This window comes from Patagioenas fasciata, chromosome W (genome assembly GCF_037038585.1).
Source record: "Patagioenas fasciata isolate bPatFas1 chromosome W, bPatFas1.hap1, whole genome shotgun sequence".
Taxonomy (NCBI): domain Eukaryota; kingdom Metazoa; phylum Chordata; class Aves; order Columbiformes; family Columbidae; genus Patagioenas; species Patagioenas fasciata.
This window is the reverse complement of record NC_092559.1, coordinates 46,562,855-46,584,894: the sequence shown is the minus strand read 5'-3', so window position 1 is coordinate 46,584,894 and position 22,040 is coordinate 46,562,855.

Here is a 22,040-nt window from a genome sequence, read left to right as displayed (position 1 = left end):
AAAAGTATTTACTAATCTTATCCCTAGTTATCCTTACTAATACCTCATTATTAATATCTACCTCATAGTTTTCACCTGTTCACTGTGCCTTATATTTTATGTTATGAAGTCTACCTCGAAAGATTTTTTACACTGTATTACACTAAGAAGCATATATCTTTTTTAAGACTTTTGTATCTTAGCTAATTTAGTTGTGCATAAGGGGGGGGGAAATGTAGGTAGTTAGGGTCTTGCGTTCGGAAGATCTCGTGCTGTACGGGAAGATAGTGGCCCCTCCCCTGATAGGTGTAGTGTTTCGTATGTTACCTAAGCAGGCGGATGTGACGTTGTAAAACTCAAGGTATATATTGCTTTATTACCTACCAATAAACGCCATTTGCCGTCCACCACATTGGTGTCTGCGAGCTGATGGACCGAGCAACCCGAGCGTGGTTGCCGTGCCGTTCCTGAACCAGGACGCCATTGTTACGGGGTGAACCGTAACACCCCAGGGAGGTACCCCCCAAAAGGAGATGGACCTCCTGCCCTCTCGGACAGAGACGGAAGTCCTGAGACAGCCCCACCCTTGTCACTGTCAGGCAGAGGTAGGGGACCTAAAAGACGACGAGGGTTGGAAGCGTATTCCAGTTCGGCATGACGGGCAGCCTCCCCTCCCTGCCTGTGTTGCCTCCCCAGGTGCCCCTCCGTAATAGGTTTGAGGCCCTGGATCTTGAAGAAGAGGTAGGTGAGGAGGTGGTGCCAAACCTGCCTACAAGATCACATAGGAAGAGGCGGTTGACTTCACAACTTAAGACTGCCTCTGATAAGAAAGAAAGAAGGGTGATTGTAATAGGAAATTCCCTTCTGAAAGGAGCAGAGGGCCCAATATGCAGAGTTGACCCTCATCTTAGGGAAGTTTGTAGTCTACCTGGAGCCCGGATCAAGGATATCACTAGAGAGTTCCCCAAACTGGTGCACCCGACAGACTACTACCCGCTGCTGGTTTTCCAGACAGATGGGGAGGAAGCTGCTTCATGTAGTCTGAGGGGAATGAAGAACGATTTCAAGGTCTTGGGAAGGATGGTGAAAGACTCAGGGGCTCTGTGGGGAGTTTCTGGCTGTGTGCTGTGAACAAGCCAGAGCTGGCTGTGTGCTGTGAACAAGCCAGAGCTTGATGTGGCTGTGGTGCAGGCTGAGACCTACACGGAAGGTTTTCCCTGAGACACCAAAGACAGAAAGGAAGTAAACAGAAGCTGGTCTGCCCTCGACCCAGGCTGCAGGAGGGGCGCTGTCGCCGCTGCGCATGAACAGTCTGTGGGCAGTGCCCTGCAGCTAATCACCATAGTGGGGGGGGAAGAGTGACTGCAAGTGTAACCAGTCGTAGCCTGCACTTGCCGCATGGCCTTTGGGAAAAGAGTATATAAGGTTTGGAAAAACGTGGTCTGGCGGACATTGATATTCAGTGTTGTTAAGAGTTCATTACAGGGTACTGATGTTAAATTCATATTGAATTAGACTCATTACTCTTGACCCGGCCCGTCCGTTCGCGTTCAAAGAGGTTCTGCCGGCAATTTTCATTCTCAACATCATACTTCAGAGCTCAAGTGATCTTCTCTTCACTCCTTCCATCTTCAAGTGACGATGTGGGAAGGAATAGGAAAATTCAGTCTCTAAATGGTTGGCTCCAAGACTGGTACTACAGGCAGGGATTTGGATTTTTTGATAATGGTTGGTTTTATAAGACTCCAGTCTGGACAGTGTTACGCGGGAAAGGTTTATCTTGCAGGGGCAAAAGAATGCTGGGGCAGGAATTAGCTGGGCTCATTTGGAGAGCTTTAAACTAGGCTTGAAGGGGGATGGGGTAGTAGCTGGGCTTGTCCCAGTGGGGCAGCATTCTAAAACGAATGAGGACCGGGTGGCCTCCTGTGCCCCTAGGGAGAAATTGGTGTGCTCTGCTCGCTCCCTGAAATGCCTGTACTCCAATGCGCGCAGCATGGGGAATAAGCAGGAGGAGTTAGAATCCTATGTTCGGTCACAGTATCACAGTATCACAGTATCACAGTATGTTTGGGATTGGAAGGGACCTCAAAAGATCATCTAGTCCAATCCCCCTGCTGGAGCAGGAACGCCTAGGTGAGGTCGCACAGGAATGTGTCCAGGCGGGCTTTGAATGTCTCCAGGGAAGGAGACTCCACAACCTCCCTGGGTAGCCTGTTCCAGTGCTCTGTTACCCAGCAGGGAGATTGGACTAGATGATCTTTCGAGATCCCTTCCAATCCCTATCATTCTGTGAGTCTGTGATTATCAACAGTGTTTTCTGCACAAATCCCAAAATATATGCCCATACTTGTTACTATGAAGAAAATTATCTCTGTTCCAGACAAAACCAGCACATTCTCCACTGCTTATTCTATACCATTTATATCATGCTCAGGTGCCACACTATCCAATACATCCTCATTATCACCCCCTTTCCCATCTTTTGATGTAATATACAGATATGATTCCCTTAGTCTATGGACCACCCCTGTAAAATGTCTTTTAAATATCCACTGAGTTAATTTAGTCCATGACTTTGGGCTCCATCTGTTATGATGGTTACTCAGGATAGGAGAGGTGATGTGTTTTGTGGAGTTATTGGGCACCAAAGCCAGCTCAGGTCAGGACACTGTTGCACTTGCACTGCTTTTTGTAAGGCTGTCCTCCACTGATTCTGGTGGTTCCTGCTTCACTAATTCCTATAACATGCAATGCAAATAATGGGTTACAACAATTTAAAGGTATTTCCATTACAATTTCCAGTCCTGGTCCCTTTGGGTTAGGTTACAGGGTTTAACATTGCAATGAATTCCTCCCCTTGCCCCTGCTCTGGTTTGGACTGCAGTCCCTTAGGGGTGTACCTGCTCCAAGTGGAGCCTTGTCCATGGGCCACAATGCCTTCAAAGATATACCTGCTCCAGCATGGCCTTACCCACAGCCACAGTCCCCCTTCAGGAGTGAACCTGTTCCAACATGATGTTAACCACATTTGTGAGCTGGCACAGGCAGGGCGCAGGAACAACCACAAAACCATGGATGAAATGCAAGGAGTTAATTTATTTTTGTTACCTCGCCAACCGGGGGATCCCTGAAGCAGCACCTGGGCAGAGGCACACAAGCAGAGAGGCAGGCACTGCAGAACTTGGTTCATGACAGAGGATCACTGAACCTGCTGTTTTCAGGGATTCATGCACGTGTAGTTTACCACTGTGCTTTGATCTTTCCCACAGTGGGGCAGCAATCTCAAGTGTGTTCAGTAGGGTACCTCTGAATCTATCACAGGCCTGTGTTGTCTAAACACAGAGGTTCTACTTGTCCAGCTGTCCTGCTTTTGTTAAAAACAAGACCAGTTTCTTTTAGTGGATTTTCCTTTCAGCTAAGTTCTTCTAAGTAACTGCACTTTTCTGAATTTGGCTACATATTTTTGTAAACAGAAGCAATGTAATGCAAGGTCATTGATAAAAGCGCATGTCTTTTAAGTGAGAGGGGTCTATTTGCAAGGAAGGCCAACAAAAAAGGTGACTAAAATTGACCAACTAAGTATTCTATCCCGTCCACATCATACACCCTATAAAAGTGGGGGATCACGAGGGTCTCACTCTCTTTGACTATGGCCAGCATCTGAAGAGAACTCTGCCTGTTGTCCCTGTGATCCAATGCCTGGTTCCAGTGAATCCTGAATCCAGTTCCGGTTTGCTGCAGGGTCCAGCCCAGGACTTCCAGGTGCCTGCCCTGCAGCTGCTGGAGCAGTGCGGAGCTGGGAAATTCAAGACTGGTTTTCTATATTGTGTATTATTTTCTCTATTTTTATTAGTAGTATTAGTAAAATATTTTTAACTTTTTCCAACATGCAAGTCCCTCTCTCTTTTCCTCCTGTTGCATTTCCTTAGTGTGGAGAGCTGGCTGGGGGGGTGGGGAGGGGGTTAGCATTGAGCATCTGCCACGGTTTATTGTTGCCCTGCAATTAAACAATGACACCAACACACAAGGCTAAACAACAATAACATATGTGTTTTTCTACATGCCAGCTGTGAGGGTCACTTGAGTATGTTTACAATTCTCCTCCTCGCCAATATTCTGTTACATTCCTACATTCCACCCCTTGCTCAATGGACCACTTCTGCTGGGACTGACAAAGCTGGAGATGTCCATTTGGGCCTGCAGGGTGTAAGGTAGGGTAATTTACAGAGGCATATAATAAACACATATAGAAAAAGGAATAAACATATCTCTATAATAATGCTTTTAATCAGGTGTCCCACTCATCCTGTCAGGGAATTAAACCATTCAGCCAGCCAGACACCACAAGTAGATTGTTTCATTTGATGCATTAAGTCCTGAAGATGTTGAATGTCATCCTCTACACTGGCTGATTCATCATTCACGTTGAAGCAACACATGCCTTCAAAATCAAAGCAGTGTTTATGGTCTCAAAGATGGAGATAGTACACGGCCAAGTGATTTTGTCATGTTCCTTGGCCATTACCTACTCAGAAAAATTAGCAATGAGGAACATGAATATCAAAAGCAGTTAGCATAGCATAATTCTGTAATACAGCTACTGGGGTTGGCTTGCCAATTAAGCACTTTGTCAAAAGACCTGCAGCTGTAAAAGGCATGAGTTATTTACAGTAGAGGCTGACCAAATCCAAGCCTTTACATATTAATCTTGCAGAAATGCATCTAGGGCACGTACCTGTAATACAAGTCTACACAGCACTGATACCATAAATCAGCATGTTAATTAAAAACTTCTAAAACCAAAATCTGTGGTTTTAAAAGCAAGCATCCTTTACTGGCATGCTGCCAACCCCAGGGGATCCATCTTCCGGGGCGGGGAGGGGTGGAAGAAGCTCCAGGTACAGGTTATATCCATCCAGATCATACATATTCATTACTTTTCCAATAATTTTTTTTTCATATGCATTACATTCCTTTGTTATTTGGCTTGTAACCTGCTTGGGCTTATCTTCTGAGAGCAAGGGGATTGTCTCCTACCCTTCTCCTGCTTATCTTAACAAATACCATTCTTGTGACTTAACACCTAACAAGTGCCTAACACCTAACATCTGTGAACCTTATTAACTTAGTAAGTGCCTAAAATCTCCGACCCTTATTTGTACAGACTTATTTTATTACTAATTGCTGATTTTAGGTATCAGCACAAAGAACTTGTGATAAGGTAGGAAAACATGAGTGTTATCTCTTTCCAGTAATACTTATGCCATTGCTCCAGCTCCTTCAGCTAATATCACTGAGTTTGATAACCCGATGTGGGGTAGTTGCCCACACGGACTGGAGAACTGCGGCTTATGCTTTTTCAGATTGAACTTCACTTCTGTGTTGGATTCATGGCACCAATAAGACCATTCCAATGCTGTCTCCTCTAAATAAAGCACAGGTATTCATCAAAGACACCTGAAATACAAGAACCTGAGAATCTGATATCAAGAAAGGATGCAAAATAAGAGGAGAAATTGAACCATATGACATTTTCAGGGGTTATTATATGAATCTTTGCATTTAGACTAACAAGTTGCAGCCCCACCACACAATCTGTCAGTGTAAACAATTCCATTTCCCCTGTAGTTAATATTTTGGGAAAGGTATCATCTGGAAGAACTACAGTCCTAATGGTGTCTTGTACTGGAGGTGTTGTAATATGATCATATGGTTTTTTCTTATGAATATTCTGGGTGTTTGTTTAACAAAAAACTGCTTTAGTAAGATGTATATTTCAGTGTTGGAAAGTAAAATGTGGGAAAGCAAGATGTGTGGTTCCAGCCACCTGGATGATAAAGGAAGATCAATACTAACATGATCATCCGGACGGTCGAAGACATAATACTAACATAATAATATATAAAGGGCCTTGGACAGATTACTTTGAAGTACGTTTCTCGTAATTGTAAAAAGTTATAGCCCAGACTCGTGAGAATGGTATCTCGGGCCGGATAACCGCCCCCAAGTGCATGGGATGTGTGAATGTCCTTGGGCCTGGTCTGTGAATGAGTGGAAAAACAAGTGAGACAAACATCACATGAGTTTAGTGTGTTCTTAATAACAATTAGTGGAAAAGCACCTTCTTGTAAACATCTTAGTCCAGGCCTGTACCTGTAAATCCTATAAATTGTCAATGGTGAATAAAGAAGGCAGCCTAGGCCTAGGTCAGCTCTCTGCTTGGCCAGGCTCTGCTCTCCTTCCTGAACAAGATCTCTGCCTCTGCGTGAATTTCTGTCTGCGTCCTGGTATGCGTCGTTCCTAATCACCACAAATGGTGACCCGTGTGAGTGTGTGACCCCTGTAGGCTCTTCATCGAGCAGTGTGTTTGGCGGCGATCACGCAATCTGACGGGTGAGTAAATTTTATTTGTGGTCACATTAATCCCTACGGTATAGATAGGGATGAGCAGTCCTCGTTGAACGAGAGAGTTGCGGGATTGCGTTAGTATAGGGCAAGCCGCTTCTCAGGAATATAAATTGTATTTGCAGGTTTTACTGCAGCTATTACATTCTTCTGGGTATCGTACTTCTGAGAAGCAGGTAGCTTTGCCCCTCGTATGGGTGAGAGAGAATTGTACTTGGTTTCTGAGTGAGGGGACGTTTGACAGTAAAATTTGGAAACAGGTCAGGGAACAGCTACATGCACAAAATAATTCAGTTCCCAATAGTTTACATATTACTCGGAGATTTGTGTACTCTGCACTATCACAATTGCAGTCGGAAGAGCACATACTGCAAGGGCAAACAGGGGAGGATGGACAGAAAAACACAAATGAGAAGGTTACTAATTATTTGAGTCTTGACAGCACTCATCCTTTTGAGTCAGGCTCTGCAGATCTCGAAAAAGAGTCAGTTTTATATCCATCATTAATGCCATCAAAGATAAGGCCAGAATTTGTGTGGAGCTGGGTCAGGAGTCTAAAACTCTGCCCTCAGTACCTCCTTTGCATTATTTTAATGATGCTTATACAGCACACAGTAACCCCTTCATGACTAAGACAGCAGAACACAAAGGGGTGATGCAAAATGCCATGAAAAGGCTATGGAGCATGGTGATTTTTCTTTCGCCATTCCAGTTACTTAAAAACCATAACAACCACCAGAACATGACAGAATACCTGCTTCTGTGTATTGCCTTTCTGAAAATCAAGCAGCTTGTCAGGAATGTGAGTTAATTGTTTTATTGGTTGTTGTTACAATTGTTTCTTTGTGATATTGTTTGTATAAGTGCACTGTAAGCCTTCTCCCCACTTTTCCCAGTCCTGCCGCAAGCCGCTCTGTGCTTCCCCCCTCCCTCCCTCTTCTCATGGTTTTTACTTATGAGATGGGGTCGGGAATGACTGTTTTCAGTCATGTTCCTAAGAAATTAGTATTGGGAGGTGTTTTAGAACATAGGAAAGCACTTGGAAATATGAGGAAGGAAGATCTTGTGAAATATTGTAATAAATGGTGGCTGCTGTGTAAGTTCGATGATTGGGAAAAGTGTCCGGAGAATAGAACCTCGAAGTATAATATAACACTTTGTTGTTTCTAAAGCGAGAAGAGCAGGACAAAAATGAAACTCTACAAGAGATCATTGAATCATTTCAGACAATTTTACAGGCGGAATGGTCTGAACTTCAACAAGCTGGGAGAGAATTAACTGATAACACACACGTCTTAGAAAACTTGCTTAACTCTGCGAGATACTTTTCCTTATTGACCTGTTTTCTTTGTACGTATCTGTTTAAGCATATTACAGTTTAATAGATCTTTGTCTGTTATATGGTACAGTAAATTCAGAGACTGTTAAATAATGAGAATCCATGGACTCAAAATGTGCGTTTTGTGATAATACAGAAGATCGTAATTCAGTTCTTTACTGCATGAATGAGATGATAAGATTTTGTGTGTGACAGCCGTTACTTTTCTTTCTAGCATGCTAGCTTTATTCCAATATCCAGACTTGCGCAACTCTGTGATAGGCTGTGTCTCATCTCGATGTGCTGGATTTGTCTCTTTTGTATGCACATCAAGTAAAGAATCCTGGTTTTGGGATAACAGTTGTAGCGCACCAGATGAGACACTAATAAAAACCTTGCCCAGTCCAGCTTGCTGCGGCGGCGGGATGGCGGGTGCCGATTGGGCTCCGGCGCGCACTGACCTGTTTTGTCAGGGAGACCCAGTGGTACCTCTTCCTGCCTGAGCAGTGAGCGGCCCAAAGGTGCAATGCTAAAATTGAGATATTGTCCTGAATTAGTGTAATTGTGATCCATCTGCATATTTGAACTTGGTGTTTGGTTTTCATATCTGAACTCACTATTTTAATTTGCATATTTTTATTTGGTACCAAAAGAATTTTATTTGGGGAGATAATTATAAAATGGGAACCGGTTCCACTACTAAAATACCACCTTACTCCCCCTTAGTATGCATCCTTATACATTAGAGTAATTGTTTTTATTGTTACTTAATAATTTTGAGACCAGAAAAGAATTAAAGTAGTTAAACTGATTCACATTGAATTTATGTGTTTGTTGGAGGTATGGGAAAGAAAACTAAATGCTATGATGGATGTGAACTCGGAGGAGGTTGTATTTAAAAGTTGCTAGAATATTATCTGATTTATATCTAGGAAAATTAAAGTAATTGATTGATGGTTAATATGCTGTTTATTGACATCTGTAAGACATTGCAAATGGTAAATGGGGCTGAGGAATGTAACTATTGCTCAGCTAGTTAGAATTGCATATAAAGTGTATTATGGCTGGAATGAAATGGGAAAATAAAAAGCAAAATATCCCAGGCCTGTGTTAAGCTGCAAGATAAACTTAGCTCCCTGGCAGCTTCCACTTAGCACCAGCAGTTAACGCCACCTGCATGGCCTTGCCTGTATCTAAACTCCAGCAAGAAGAAAAAAAAAAAAAAAAGAAAAACCTGGCTGCCTGCTTTTAAAGCAGTGAAAGGGGGGGTTTTCTCTTCCCCCCCACCGCAGCAATGTTGTAATACTGAATGGAGCAGTCTGAGGGTGAAGTTTAAAGGCATCCCTATCGGATCCATAGTTCTAATGAAACTGGGAAATTAAACCAAAAATTTGTTAATAGACTTATTCTGTGGTAACTAGTTGTAAAAGACTTCTTAGTAAATTCACCGTGATAGTTTTTGAGATCGTGGGAAAGAAAGAACGACCGACCATTTTTTGAAACCAATGCAATGCTAAATTTGGAACAAAGTTTTAACAGCTGAATTCTTGTATTTGCCAGAAAACCCTATGCCTCTTTTGGGTCAAGATTTGTTAAGTAAATTGTAAGCTCAAATAATGTTTTCTGAGAATTCTGTTTAGTTGCATGTCCCACAAGAAGCTGCTTGGATGGTGCAGATCTGCTTGCTGCAAGTGAGAAATCTCCAAGGAAATTTTGGATGCTGTATTTCCACTAGTATGGGCAACGAAAGTATCCGTAAAGCAAACACTACATTGATAGAACTGAAACAGGACTTCGATCCGGTAAGGGAAAACAACATCCAATAAATATGACAACCAAAATGGAGTTAGAAACTTTGAGGAATAAATTTATTACAACCTTACAGGCTGATTGCATTCGACTGGACTTGAAGATTTGTCTATTTATAGCTACAACATAGAAACAACCTGTGGCTGTTGTGGGACAATATGATGAGATTCCTAACAGATTGATATACTTGGAATGGACTTTTTTGCCCAATTCTTTTCATAAAACTATTAGTGAGCCCCTGGAATTGATTGTTACTCTGATCAAAAAAGGCAGAGAATGGATTCAGGCTTTAGTAGACCGTGATCCATCTGTCATATATGTACCTTTTGTGAAAGCAGATTTTGATATTTTTTTTTCACAATCTCTGTCCTTGCAAATTGCGCTAGCTGATTTTCTTAACAGCATAGCTTTTGGCATGCCTAAATGTAAACTGCTTCAAAATCTGTGTGTCTTTGATATCAGACCACAGACCGTACTTGTATTTGGTCCTATTCCAAATGCTCTCACAGTTTTTGTTGATGGTTCAGGGAAGTCTCATAAAGCTGTAGTGGTCTGGCATGAAGATAACGATTGGCATCATTGTGTTAAAACTGTTGAAGGTTCAACCCAATTAGTGGAACTTGGTGCAGTTTTGCATGCCTTAGAGCTTTTTAGGGAGGAACCTCTAAATTTGGTTTGTGATTCTGTGTACGTAACCAAGGTCCTACAGCACATCCCCTCCACTTTTCTTAAAGAAATCTCGCAACAGCAACTTTTTGATATGTTTGTATCATTGCAAACTGCATTACAGCTTCGCAAACACCCACTGTTTGTTACTCATATACGCTCTCATACAACTTTACCAGGTCCCACAACTGAAGGCAATGCAATTGCAGATTCTTATACTGTAGCTACAGTCCGTTTCTAGTCTGCCAGGGCTTCACATGCTTTCTTCCATCAGAATGCTGCTGCCTTCAAAAAGATGTTTGGTCTCACTCTCGAGCAAGCGAGAGAAACAGAGCACTCTTGCCCGGAATGTCAAGGTCTGATTACAAGCTCGCCCTCCCTTGGAGTTAACCCTCACGGACTCTCAGCTAATGACATTTGGCAGTCTGATTTTACCCGTTTCATCTTTTGGCCATTTGAAATATGTACATGTTTCTATAGATACTTTTTCAGGCATGCTTTGTGCATCTGCGCATACAAGTGAGAAAAGCAGAGATGTTCAGTGTCACTGGACCTGCTGTTTTGCTATGCTGGGAGTACCACAACAGATTAAAACTGACAACGGTCCTGGATACACTGCTAGATCCACGCAATATTTTTTACAGCAATGGGGTGTTTCGCATGTCACAGGTATTCCACATTCTCCCACTGGACAGGCTATCATTGAAGGAGCACATTCCACATTGAAACAGATGTTATTAAAACAAAAAAGGGGGAATATGATGCCTCAGGAACAATTAGACAATGCAACATATACTTTAAATTTTTTGAATCGTACTATGCCTCCCTCCTCTATCGCAGCAGTGGAAAAACACTTCCGTGTTCCAGAATCACTGTCTCAGAGACCAAAGGTTTTATACCGGGATACCCTGCACAACAGTCAGTGGCAAGGGCCTGTAAAGTTAATCACCTGGGGAAGGGGGTATGCTTGTGTTCTTCTTCCAACAGGACTAAAGTGGCTTCCTGCAAAATATGTTAAACCTTTCTACGAGTTGGACAAACATGATGCAGGACCTAATGCCAGAGATACAGCATCTGTCCCTGCAGCAGAGGGCAACAAAGAAACAGAAGAGACCAAAGGAAGAGGCACTAGCATATCAGAATTATACAGATTTACATCATTTGGACTGGGGACTAACTGGTGAAAAAAACTTTCAATGCATTTGTTTTCCTTATTAGTACAACTAACCAGCTTTCTCCAATATTTGTTAATAACTGTAATTGTTGCACTTTGTATTATTCTGTTCTATTGTAGGTTGATTTGCAACAAGAAAATGACACATAATATATGATGATCCACAGTGGGCATTCAAACTCACCAACAGAATGCCCCCTTTTGACTTTGGAGGCAAGAGGTGACTGTACCACCACTCCAAAGGAGTTTGTCAGATGACTGTGGTCACAGGCTGGATTGTGAGGCAGTACACATTCCCCTGAAATCTGGAGCCTTCAATGAGGAGGTTGATGGCTCTTTAGCACCTTCTGTGCCCCACTTTGCCTGTCCCCACATATATACACCTAGAATGGTACCAAGGGGTTGTCAAACAGCTTCACCTCTACCAACTGATGGGTCAGGAGGGGTGGGACCCTCAGTCAATTGACAGGGTCCTTAACAAGGGAGGTGCCCAGACTAGCTGAGAAGCTTCTGGACTATGTTGTAATGCCCACAGCCACATCTGGCCAAACAATGAAACGGGGTTCCGGCCTAAGACCCCCTTTGAGTGGTCTTCTCGGAGCTGCGGGTCTGTAAACTGGAGTCCTTTCCTTAGACAGGAACACCATCTAAGGAAACTTCCTGGGATTAATGACACCTCACTTCTTTATTTGAGTGGCTATTTCTTGTGAGTACCCTGAAGTAAAAGGCCTCTAGTTTTGTTTCTTGTGAGTGATTACCTGCACGTTGTGGATCCTCGTTATTCTTATGATATTGTATTTAAATAATCTCCTTAGCTGATATCTGAACCTGTATTTTCTGTTATCAGAGTGCTAAATACGTGTAATACTGTTGAAATTGAATTGTAGCGTTTATGAGTGATATGAAGTAAAATAACAGTCTTAGCTAATGTGCAAGGCCTGATTTAGGATTTAGCCAGTAGCCTGCAAAATAATTACATAGTTTGTAAGAATTAGGACTGTAAGACAAAATGGCTAACATTATCTAATAGCATAAAGTGATTAGACCCTAAAACTTCATTTTCAGCTCTCAATCTGCACATATGGGTTTTTGTGGGAACTGGATATGCTTGTGTGATGTTTTTTCTTGTAGTCCTCCCAATCATCTGGAGAATGATACAGAATGCAAAGAAGAACAAAGGCAGGGTCCTTACTGCTCTCATTGAGAACCTGATGTTTAAAACAAAAAAGGGGGAAATGTTGAAAAGTAAAATGTGGGAAAGCAAGATGTGCGGTTCCAGCCACCTGGATGATAAAGGAAGATCAATACTAACATGACCATTTGGACGGTCGAAGACATAATACTAACATAATAATATATAAAGGGCCTTGCACAGATTACTTTGAAGTACGTTTCTCGTAACTGTAAGAAGTTATAACCCAGACTCGTGAGAATGGTATCTCGGGCCAGATAACCACCCCCAAGTGCACGGGATGTGTGAATGTCCTTGGGCCTGGTCTGTGAATGAGTGGAAAAACAAGTGAGACAAACATCACATGAGTTTAGTGTGTTCTTAATAACAATTAGTGGAAAAACACCTTCTTGTAAACATCTTAGTCCAGGCCTGTACCTGTAAATCCTATAAATTGTCAATGGTGAATAAAGAAGGCAGCCTAGGCCTAGGTCAACTCTTGGCTTGGCCAGGCTCTGCGCTCCTTCCTGAACAAGATCTCTGCCTCTGTGTGAATCTCTGTCTGCGTCCTGGTATGCGTCGTTCCTAATCGCCGCATTCCAGTGTTGTAAAGTTTTAGTACTGGTTAGCTTTTTAAATTGTTCCTTTGACATCCCATTCATTCTTTCAGTCAAACCATTAGCTTGAGGATGGTAGGCAATGTGGAATATCCAATCTATCCCTAGCCCTTGAGCCCGATAATGGACATTATGTCCATTGAAGTGTCACTTTGTACCTTTGGTGAGGAGGTCCATATTGATGAATGAGGAGTTGTTCTAATTCTTTCTTGAGTTGTGCTATGTTGATTGGCATGTTTGGTGGGTTTAGCAAAAACCAGTCCTGACACTATATCCACAGCAGTGAATACACATCACCACCCTCTCGACAAGGGCAGAGGGCCCCTGTAATTGACCTGCCAGGTTATCAAGGCTCACTGATCCCGTTTTATTTTTCCCCATGACCTATATAATGCTCTTAAATGTAGCAGCATACAAATAGTACAATTATGTGCACATGCTTTATAAATATGTAATGGCTATTGAAAAGAAAGCATTCGCAAGATCAATCACCACCTTCCAGGGCTGCCCTGGTGAGACCGCATCTGGAATACTGTGTCCAGTTCTGGGCCCCTCAGTTCCAGAAGGACAGGGAACTGTTGGAGAGAGTCCAGCACAGGACAACAAAGATGATTAAGGGAGTGGAGCATCTCCCTTATGAGGAAAGGCTGAGGGAGCTGGGTCTCTTTAGTTTGGAGAAGAGGAGACTGAGGGGTGACCTTGTTAATGTTTACAAATATATAAAGGGTGAGTGTCACGAGGATGGAGCCAGGCTCTTCTCTGTGACAACCAATGTTAAGACAAGGGGTAATGGGTTCAAACTGGAACACAGGAGGTTCCACTTAAATTTGAGAAGAAACTTCTTCTTGGTGAGGGTAACAGAACACTGGAACAGGCTGCCCAGGGAGGTTGTGGAGTCTCCTTCCCTGGAGACATTCAAAACTCGCCTGGACGCCTTCCTGTGTAGCCTCATCTGGGTGTTCCTGCTCCAGCAGGGGGATTGGACTAGATGATCTTTTGAGGTCCCTTCCAATTCCTAACGTTCTGTGATTCTGTGGAAAAAAAAAAAAAACACAAACAACAAAAGCACCAAACTACCTGGTTGAGAAGTAGCCGAACTGGACCACTCAGCTCCCTGTCAAGCCAGCATGAGAGAGAAAGACTGAGAGAGACACACACACCCCCACCCCTGTCCTCTTTGTAAATAACCATGACCTTATATGGTATCGATTTCCCTGACAGTGTAGAAATTAACCCTATCTCAACTGACCCAGCACATTTCCACCTGTAATTCCACAGCATTTATGTAATGTTCAGGTCTTACAATACATTCCAATTAATTACTACCACTTTTCATATATATATACACACACAGATATTATTCCCTTACTCTGTGACATAATCCCGTCCCTCTAAAATGTTGAGTCCATTGTTGGAACGATAAAGGACTCAGCACTCCGATTCAATGTGAATCACGCAAAAGCCATTTATTACAGAAGCATGTCTCCTTATATACGCAACTATTCTCTAATCACGAATCCACGCTCCAAGCATGGATTTGCTAAATGAGTATCATGGGCAGTCCACACACTGGAGCCCCACCGATGATAGGTCCGACGACTCACGCCATGCTGAGGCCCTGTTAATGAAGAAACGCCCCTCTTTCTCACAGCAGATTCTGTTCTCAGCTTCTCGAAGTGGCCTTGATATTCCCTTGGGCCTGACTAATTCAACAACATATCTCCTTCTAACGAAACCCCTTCACAGTCCATGACACTTAATTTTATCTATCAGGACATCTCCTGGGGCAGAAAAGATGGCATGTCAAGTTGGAGTGTTGTATTGCATGCATGCTGCATCTGGAATGCGTAGTTCATGCTCACAGTTTGCAGGTCAAAGGCATTGACCTTGAGGAGGTGGCTGAATATCAGTTGTTGGAGCCAGCTCTGGTTCCATCATTACTGCACTTAGTTGAATTTTGTTGAGGTTCATTAACCTGAAAGGTACTTACTGAATATTGTTAATCTGGTGTATAGTATTATGCAGCAATTACCGTTATACAATTCACAACATTGGAGTGTTCACCCAGGATCAAATCCCACTGTGGTACACATCGAACTCCTCCATCCTTCAACATTACCCACCAAGTACACTCAGGTCCCTGAGCAAAAGCAGTCCCACAGATGGGTTTGCCTTTGCCCAAGGCAGGAGTAACCCAGACTGTTTTCCGCAACACATTCTTCATATGCACTACAGAGACTTTATCCCCTTATACAGTGTATGAAAGGTTTGATTGGGCAGGGCCAGCTCGACTGGTAGATCCCCTAGTGTTAACTAACTAGTTGACCTTTACTAAATCTGAATCCCAATTTCTAAAAGTTCAACCACCCAATACTCTTAGTGTAGTCTTTAACAGTCCATTGTACCATTTTATTTTTCTGGAGGCTGGTACATGATAAGAGATGTGATAAACCCACGCAATGCCATGCTCTTTAGCTGAAGTGTCTATGATGTTGTTCCAGAAATTAGTCCCATAGTCTGACTCAACTGTCTCTGGAGTGCCATGTTGCCATAGGACTTGCTTTTCAAGGTCCAGAATAGTGTTCCGGATGGTGGCATGGGGGATGGCAAATGTTTTCAGCCATCCCATGGTTGCTTCCACCATGGTAAGCACATAGCACTTGCTGTGTCGGGTTTGTGGGAATGTAATATAGTCAATTTGCCAGGCATCCCCATATTTATACTTCAGCCATCACCCCCAATACCACACAAGTTTTAACCACATGGTTTGCTTGACTGTAATGTATGTTTCACAGTCATGAAATAGTGTGCAGTAGTGTCCATGGTCAAGTTCACCCCTCAATCACAAGCCCATCTATATGTTGCATCCCTTCCTTGATGACCTCAAACATCATGGGTCCATTGAGCTATAAATAATTCACCTTTGTCTTGTCAGTCCAAATCTACTTTCAATACTGTCTCTCACAGTATCCTCCTGTACAAGATGTCCAGCATACAGCTGGATAAGCACACAATACAGGGAGTGAGCAGTTGGCTGACAAGCCAGGCTCAAAGGGTTATAGTGAATGGGGTTATGTTGGTCTGGCGACTGGTCACTAGCAGGGTTCCACAGGGATCTATCTTAGGACCAGTACTCTTCAATGTCTTCATAAATGACTTAGACTCAGGACTTGAGGGATTACTGAGTAAGTTTGCTGATGACACCAAATTGGGAGGAGCTGTCAACACTCAGAGGGAAGAGAGGCTCTGCATAGGGATCTGGACAAATTGGAGAACTGGAAAAGCACCAACTGCATTAAGTTCAACAAGGGCAATTGCCAGATTTTGCACCTGGGACACGGTAACCCTGGCTGTACATACAGACTGGGGAACAAGATGCTGGAAAGCAGCTCTCCGGAGAAGGATCTGGGGGTTCTGGTTGATGACCAGTTGAACATGAGCCAACAATGTGCCCTGGCAGCCAAGAGGGCCAACCGTGTCCTGGGGTGCATCAAGCACAGCATTGCCAGACGAGTGAGGGAGGGGATTGTCCCTCTCTACTCTGCACTGGTGTGGCCTCACCTGGAGTACTGTGTGCAGTTCTGGGCACCACAGGATAAAAAAGATATTAAACTACTGGAGAGTGTCCAGAAGAGGGCTACAAATTTGGTGAAGGGTTTGGAGAGGAAGCCATAAGAGGAGCAGCTGAAGTCACTTGTTTTGTTCAGCCTGGAGAAGAGGGGGAGAGGCAGGCACCAATCTCTTCTCTCTGGCAACCAATGACAGAACCCAAGGGAATGGCAGGAAGATGTGCCAGGGGAGGTTTAGTTTGGACATTACAAAAAGGTTCCTAACCCAGAGGATGGTGGAACACTGGAACAAGCTCCCCAGGGAGGTAATCACAGCCCCAAGCCTAACAGCATTCAAGAGAAGTCTGGACAACACTGTCAGACACATGGTGTGAACTATGGGTTGTCACATGCAGGGACAGGAGTTGGACTCGATGATCCTTGTGGGTCCCTTCCAACTCAGGACATTATATGGTTCTATGATACCTGAGCCCAACTAGGTAACTCGATCTGACTGATGGTTGTTTTGATGTTCTTCAGTGGACCAACTTCTAGTCACATGAACCTCTACGTGACGTACTTTTACAGGCAGGTTCTCCAGCCAGGGAGCAATATCTTGCCATAATTCAGCAGCCCAGATGGGTTTGCTTCTGTGCTGCCAGTTGCTCCTCTACCATTGCTGTAACAACCCCACAGGGCATTTGCCACCATCCATGAGTCAGTACAGAGATTAAGCACTGGCCATTTTTCTCATTCAGCAATGTCTAAAGCCAGCTGGATGGCTTTCTCCTCTGCAAACTGACTCGACTCACCTTGTCCTTCAGTGGGTCCTGCAACTTGTCATGTGGGACTCCACACAGCAGCTTTCCACATAAAAAGGATCTGAAGCCAACTATACTTCAACTGAAAAACAGATACTAACAGCATATGAAGGGGTCTGAGCTGCTTCAGAAGTGATTGGTACTGAAGCACAGCTACTCCTGGCACCTCGACTGCCAGCTTTCCACCACTGATGCTTTCCCACAATACAACAGGACCCAGAGCACACTGTTTTTCATTCTCTTCAGTAACACTTCTGAAGCAACTCGGACCCCTTCATATGCTGCTAGTATCTCTTTTTCAGTTGGAGTATAGTTGGTTTCAGAGCCTTTTTATCCTCGACTCCAAAAACCTAAGGGTCGATCTTGAGTTTCTCCTGATGCTTTCTGCCAGAGGCTCCAGGTAGGGCCATTATCTCTGGCTGCGGTGTAGAGCACATTTTTAACATCTAGTCCTGTCCAAACTAACCCAAGGGCTACTGCATGAGTTCTCACGTTTAATTCGTTCAAAGTTTTGCTGTTGTTCAGGGCCTCTCTTGAAATGGTTCTTTTTTCAAGTCACTTTATAGAGAGGGCTCACAATCTGACTGTAGTCAGGAATATCCATTCTCCAAAATCCCACAACCCCAAGAAAGTCTGTGTTTCCTTTTTATTAGTTGGTGCAGACATAGTTACTATTTTGTTGACCACATCCATTGGAATGCCCTGCCCTGCCATCTTACTTCTAAAAACTGGATCTCCTATGCAGGTCCCTTGACCTTACTTTTTTTTTTTAGCAAAACCTGCTTGCAGAAGAATTTTGTCTCAAAAACTTCCTCTGCTGTGTCGCCCCACATGATGTTGTCAATGTACTGCAGGTATTCTGGAGCTTTGCCCTGCTCCAGTGCAGTTTGGATCTGGCAAATGGTGAAGCTGTGTTTCCACCCCTGGGGCAGTTGATTCCAGGCATACTGTACATCCCTCCAGGTGAAAGCAAACTGTGGCTTGCACTCTGCCACCAAAGGAATTGAGAAAAATGCATTAGCAATGTCATACCACTTGGCTGCCTTTGACTCCAGTTCATATTGCAACTCTAGCATGTCCAGTACGACGGCACCTAACGGTGGCATGACTTCATTCAGATAGTCTACTGTTAGTCTCCACTCTCCCCTAGGCTACCGCACTGGCCAAATGGGACTGTTAAAGGGGGAGTGAGTCTTACTGATCACTCCTTGGCTCTCCAGTTGATGAATCAACTTATGGATGGGAATCAGAGAGTCTCGGCTAGTGTGATATTGCAGTCAGCACACTGCCATCATAGCAATTGGTACCTGCTGTTCTTTGACTCCCAGCAATCCTAAACCAGAAGGGTCCTCCGAGAGACCAGGCAAAGTAGACAGCTGTTTAATGTCCTGTCTCCATGGATGCTATGTCAAACGCCCACCAATACTTTTTTGGGTCCTTAAAATACATCAGAAGTAGACTATACCAAGGATGCATGGAGAATCTGGGTCAGTCACAATGGAGTGCTTTTGCCAGTCCTTTCCAATCACACTCACCTCACCATCTAATACACTCAATGGTTGGGATTCCCCTGTCACTCCAGAAACACTAATGGGTTCTGCCCCTTCATAATTTGATGGAATTAGAGTACATTGGACCCCGGTGTCCACTGGAGCCTTGTACTCTTATGGGTCTGATGTTCCAAGCCATTGAATCCACACAGTCCAATAAACCCAGTTGTACCTCTCCTCCACCTGGTTGGAGGCAGAGTCCCTCTAGTCCTGGTCATAGTATTCATTGTTTCCTATTTCAAGAACTAATCAAAAGCCCCTCCAAGAGGATCACAAGCAAGATCAGCTCTTCTACTCTGTCTGGGGAACTGCCCACTGGAAACTAGAGCAGCATTTTTCCTGGCAGAATCACCTCTTGTGGTTGTCTTTCCTTGCAACTCATGTACCCATGCCTCTAGGACTGAAGTAGGTTTCCCATCCCACCTCCTCATATCTTCTCCATGGTCACGCAGGAAAAACCACAGGGTGTCCTGTTTTGTATAACCTTAATATTCTCTCTCTTGATTGAAAAGATGCTCTTTCCAAGTAGCTGAGACCCTGGGCTGTACAGGTGGGGAGCAGAACTTGTCTTTGAAACACTGGAACTCTCGGGATAATTTTTCAGCTGGCATGTCTGGCAGTTTCTCCAAAACCAAGATGCAGTCCCACAGGGAGGAAGATAGACTTCCCTCCTATCGCGGGAGCTGGCCGGCCAATTCATCCACTGTTTGTTCCTTACCTTCTTTCCAGGATATTACTGCCAAGAAGCTGGCATAGGATGATGGTGCACTCTGCAGGAACTTAATGTCACATGGGTTGTGTGCATTGGATTTCATCAGGATCTGTGGGTAAATCGTGGTTATTGGGGTCATTACAAATCACCTCCAGCACAACTAATTCTCTCAGGTAATGGATACCTTTCTCTATGATGGTGCACTTGCCTGGGTGACAGGTAACATCATCTTTGAAGGGGTACCTTTCCTTCACACTGTCAAGGTTTAATTGCAAGACAATAATAAACCGTGGTAGATGTTCTCTGTTAATCCTCCCCACCCTCTCCCCTCTCCACATAGGAAAAAGTCCTTGCTAAGGGAAGGTGATAGGAAGGAAAAAGGGAGAGAGACGTCAAGTTGGAAAGGTTTTAAAAGGCTTTACTAATGCTACTAACAAATAGAGAAAATATATAAAAATATACAAATCTTGCATGTCCCAGGGTAGAGCAGCGTTGCCCAATATGGAGTTGGCATGACTCCAGCAGCTGCAGGGCAGGCACCCAGAAGTCCTGGGCAGGACTTCACAGCAAACTGGAAGCTGGATTCAGGGATGCTGGGCCTGGAAGTAGGCCTGGGATTTGCAGGGACAACATCCTCTTCAGATGCTGGCCATGGTCAAAGAGAGCGAGAACCTTGTGATCTCCCTCTTTTATAAGGTGTATGACGTAGATGGGATGGAATACTCAGTTGGTCAGTTTTAGTCACCTGTCCTGTCCGCCCCTCCTTGCAAATACGCCCCTCTAACTTACGGAACGTGAAATTTTATCAGTCCTTGGTTGTTATAGCAACAAATCTAAACATGAGCTTCTTCTGCATTCCAGTGATCATCTTATCAGTCCCGGAGCAAACAGTGTTTCAAAAAATATGCATCTAAATTCAGAAAAGTGCAGTTAATTAGAAGGTACTTCGAAGAACTTAGCTGAAAGGAAAATTCACTAAAAGAGAACTGGTGTTGTTTTTAACAAAACCAGGACACACACCCAACAGAAGTCGCCTCCAGAGGCTGAGGGTTTCTGTCTTTTTTCCAAGCAACTTGTCAATTCTCCCTTCCCTCAGCAGGAATCCCAGTTGCTTGGTTTCACTACCCTGTAATTCCAAGTTACCAGCCATGTTATCCCAGCATCAGAGCAGCCAAGCAACAATGTGCTCACCATCCTGGTGGTTGAAATCCTTTGGCATATCCCGCAGCTCACCTGGGGACAGAGATAAGGATTATCTGCAGTTCTGCCCCCTTCTGTTCTCATGATGGGGCTGGGTCATCATCATCCTTTAATAAGTGAACCGATTTCTTTGCGTATTTCTTTTTCTGTATAGGGGCAACTGAAACAGACACAGGTTGGTTCTCTGATTCAGCTACAGCACCTGCTGCCTGGGTCTGGGTAATCACAGTGCCTATCACTGGGGTTTAAGCAGTTGCAGTGTTTGGTGCTGTCCTGGTTTTGCTAAAAACAAGTTTCTCTTTTAGCAAATTTTTGCCTGTCAGCTAAAGCCTTCATATTAGCTGCATTTTCCTGGAGAACCCAACACATGTTTTGGTTAAACCTAGCAATGGAATGCAAACTTATTGATAAGCACGGATGGACATCTCGCGAGAGGGGCAACGAGAAACTGGTGATCGAGAGACTGACCAATGGTGTATAACATTCCATTCACGTGAATACTTCATATAAAAGTGGGAGATCACGAGGATCTCGTCCCTTTTTTCCCTTTTCCTTTTTTTTCCTCATGGCTGACATTAGGAGAGGACCTTGCTGGTCGTCCCTGCGAACTGAGGCCTAGTGAGAGACTGAATCCAGCTCCGGTTGGCTACAAAGTCTAATCCAGGACTTTGGATGCTGGCTCTGCAGTTGCTGAGACTTACAAGATTGGTTTTGTATATTTTGTATTATTTTCTCTATTCTTATTAGTAGCATTAGTAAAACATCTTTAACTTTTCCAACTCTCTTCTCTCTGTCCTTCTTTCCCTCCCGATCGCCTGTCCTGAGTGGGAAGGGGGGAGAGGGAGGGGCAAAAGGGGGAAGTGGGGGGGAGAGGAGGTTAACAATACATCTGCCAGGGTTTGATTGTCACCCCGCAATCCTAACCCTCGACAGTGCCAGGGTTGGAGGAGCTGCAGCACCTGTTGGCTTGTTATTCCTTTTTTCGCCCTGGGGATACTGCATGGTGTTGAGTAGTGTTTGACAGATACTGACCAGGGCCTAGCACAGTGCAGCAAGTTGTGCTTCTTTGG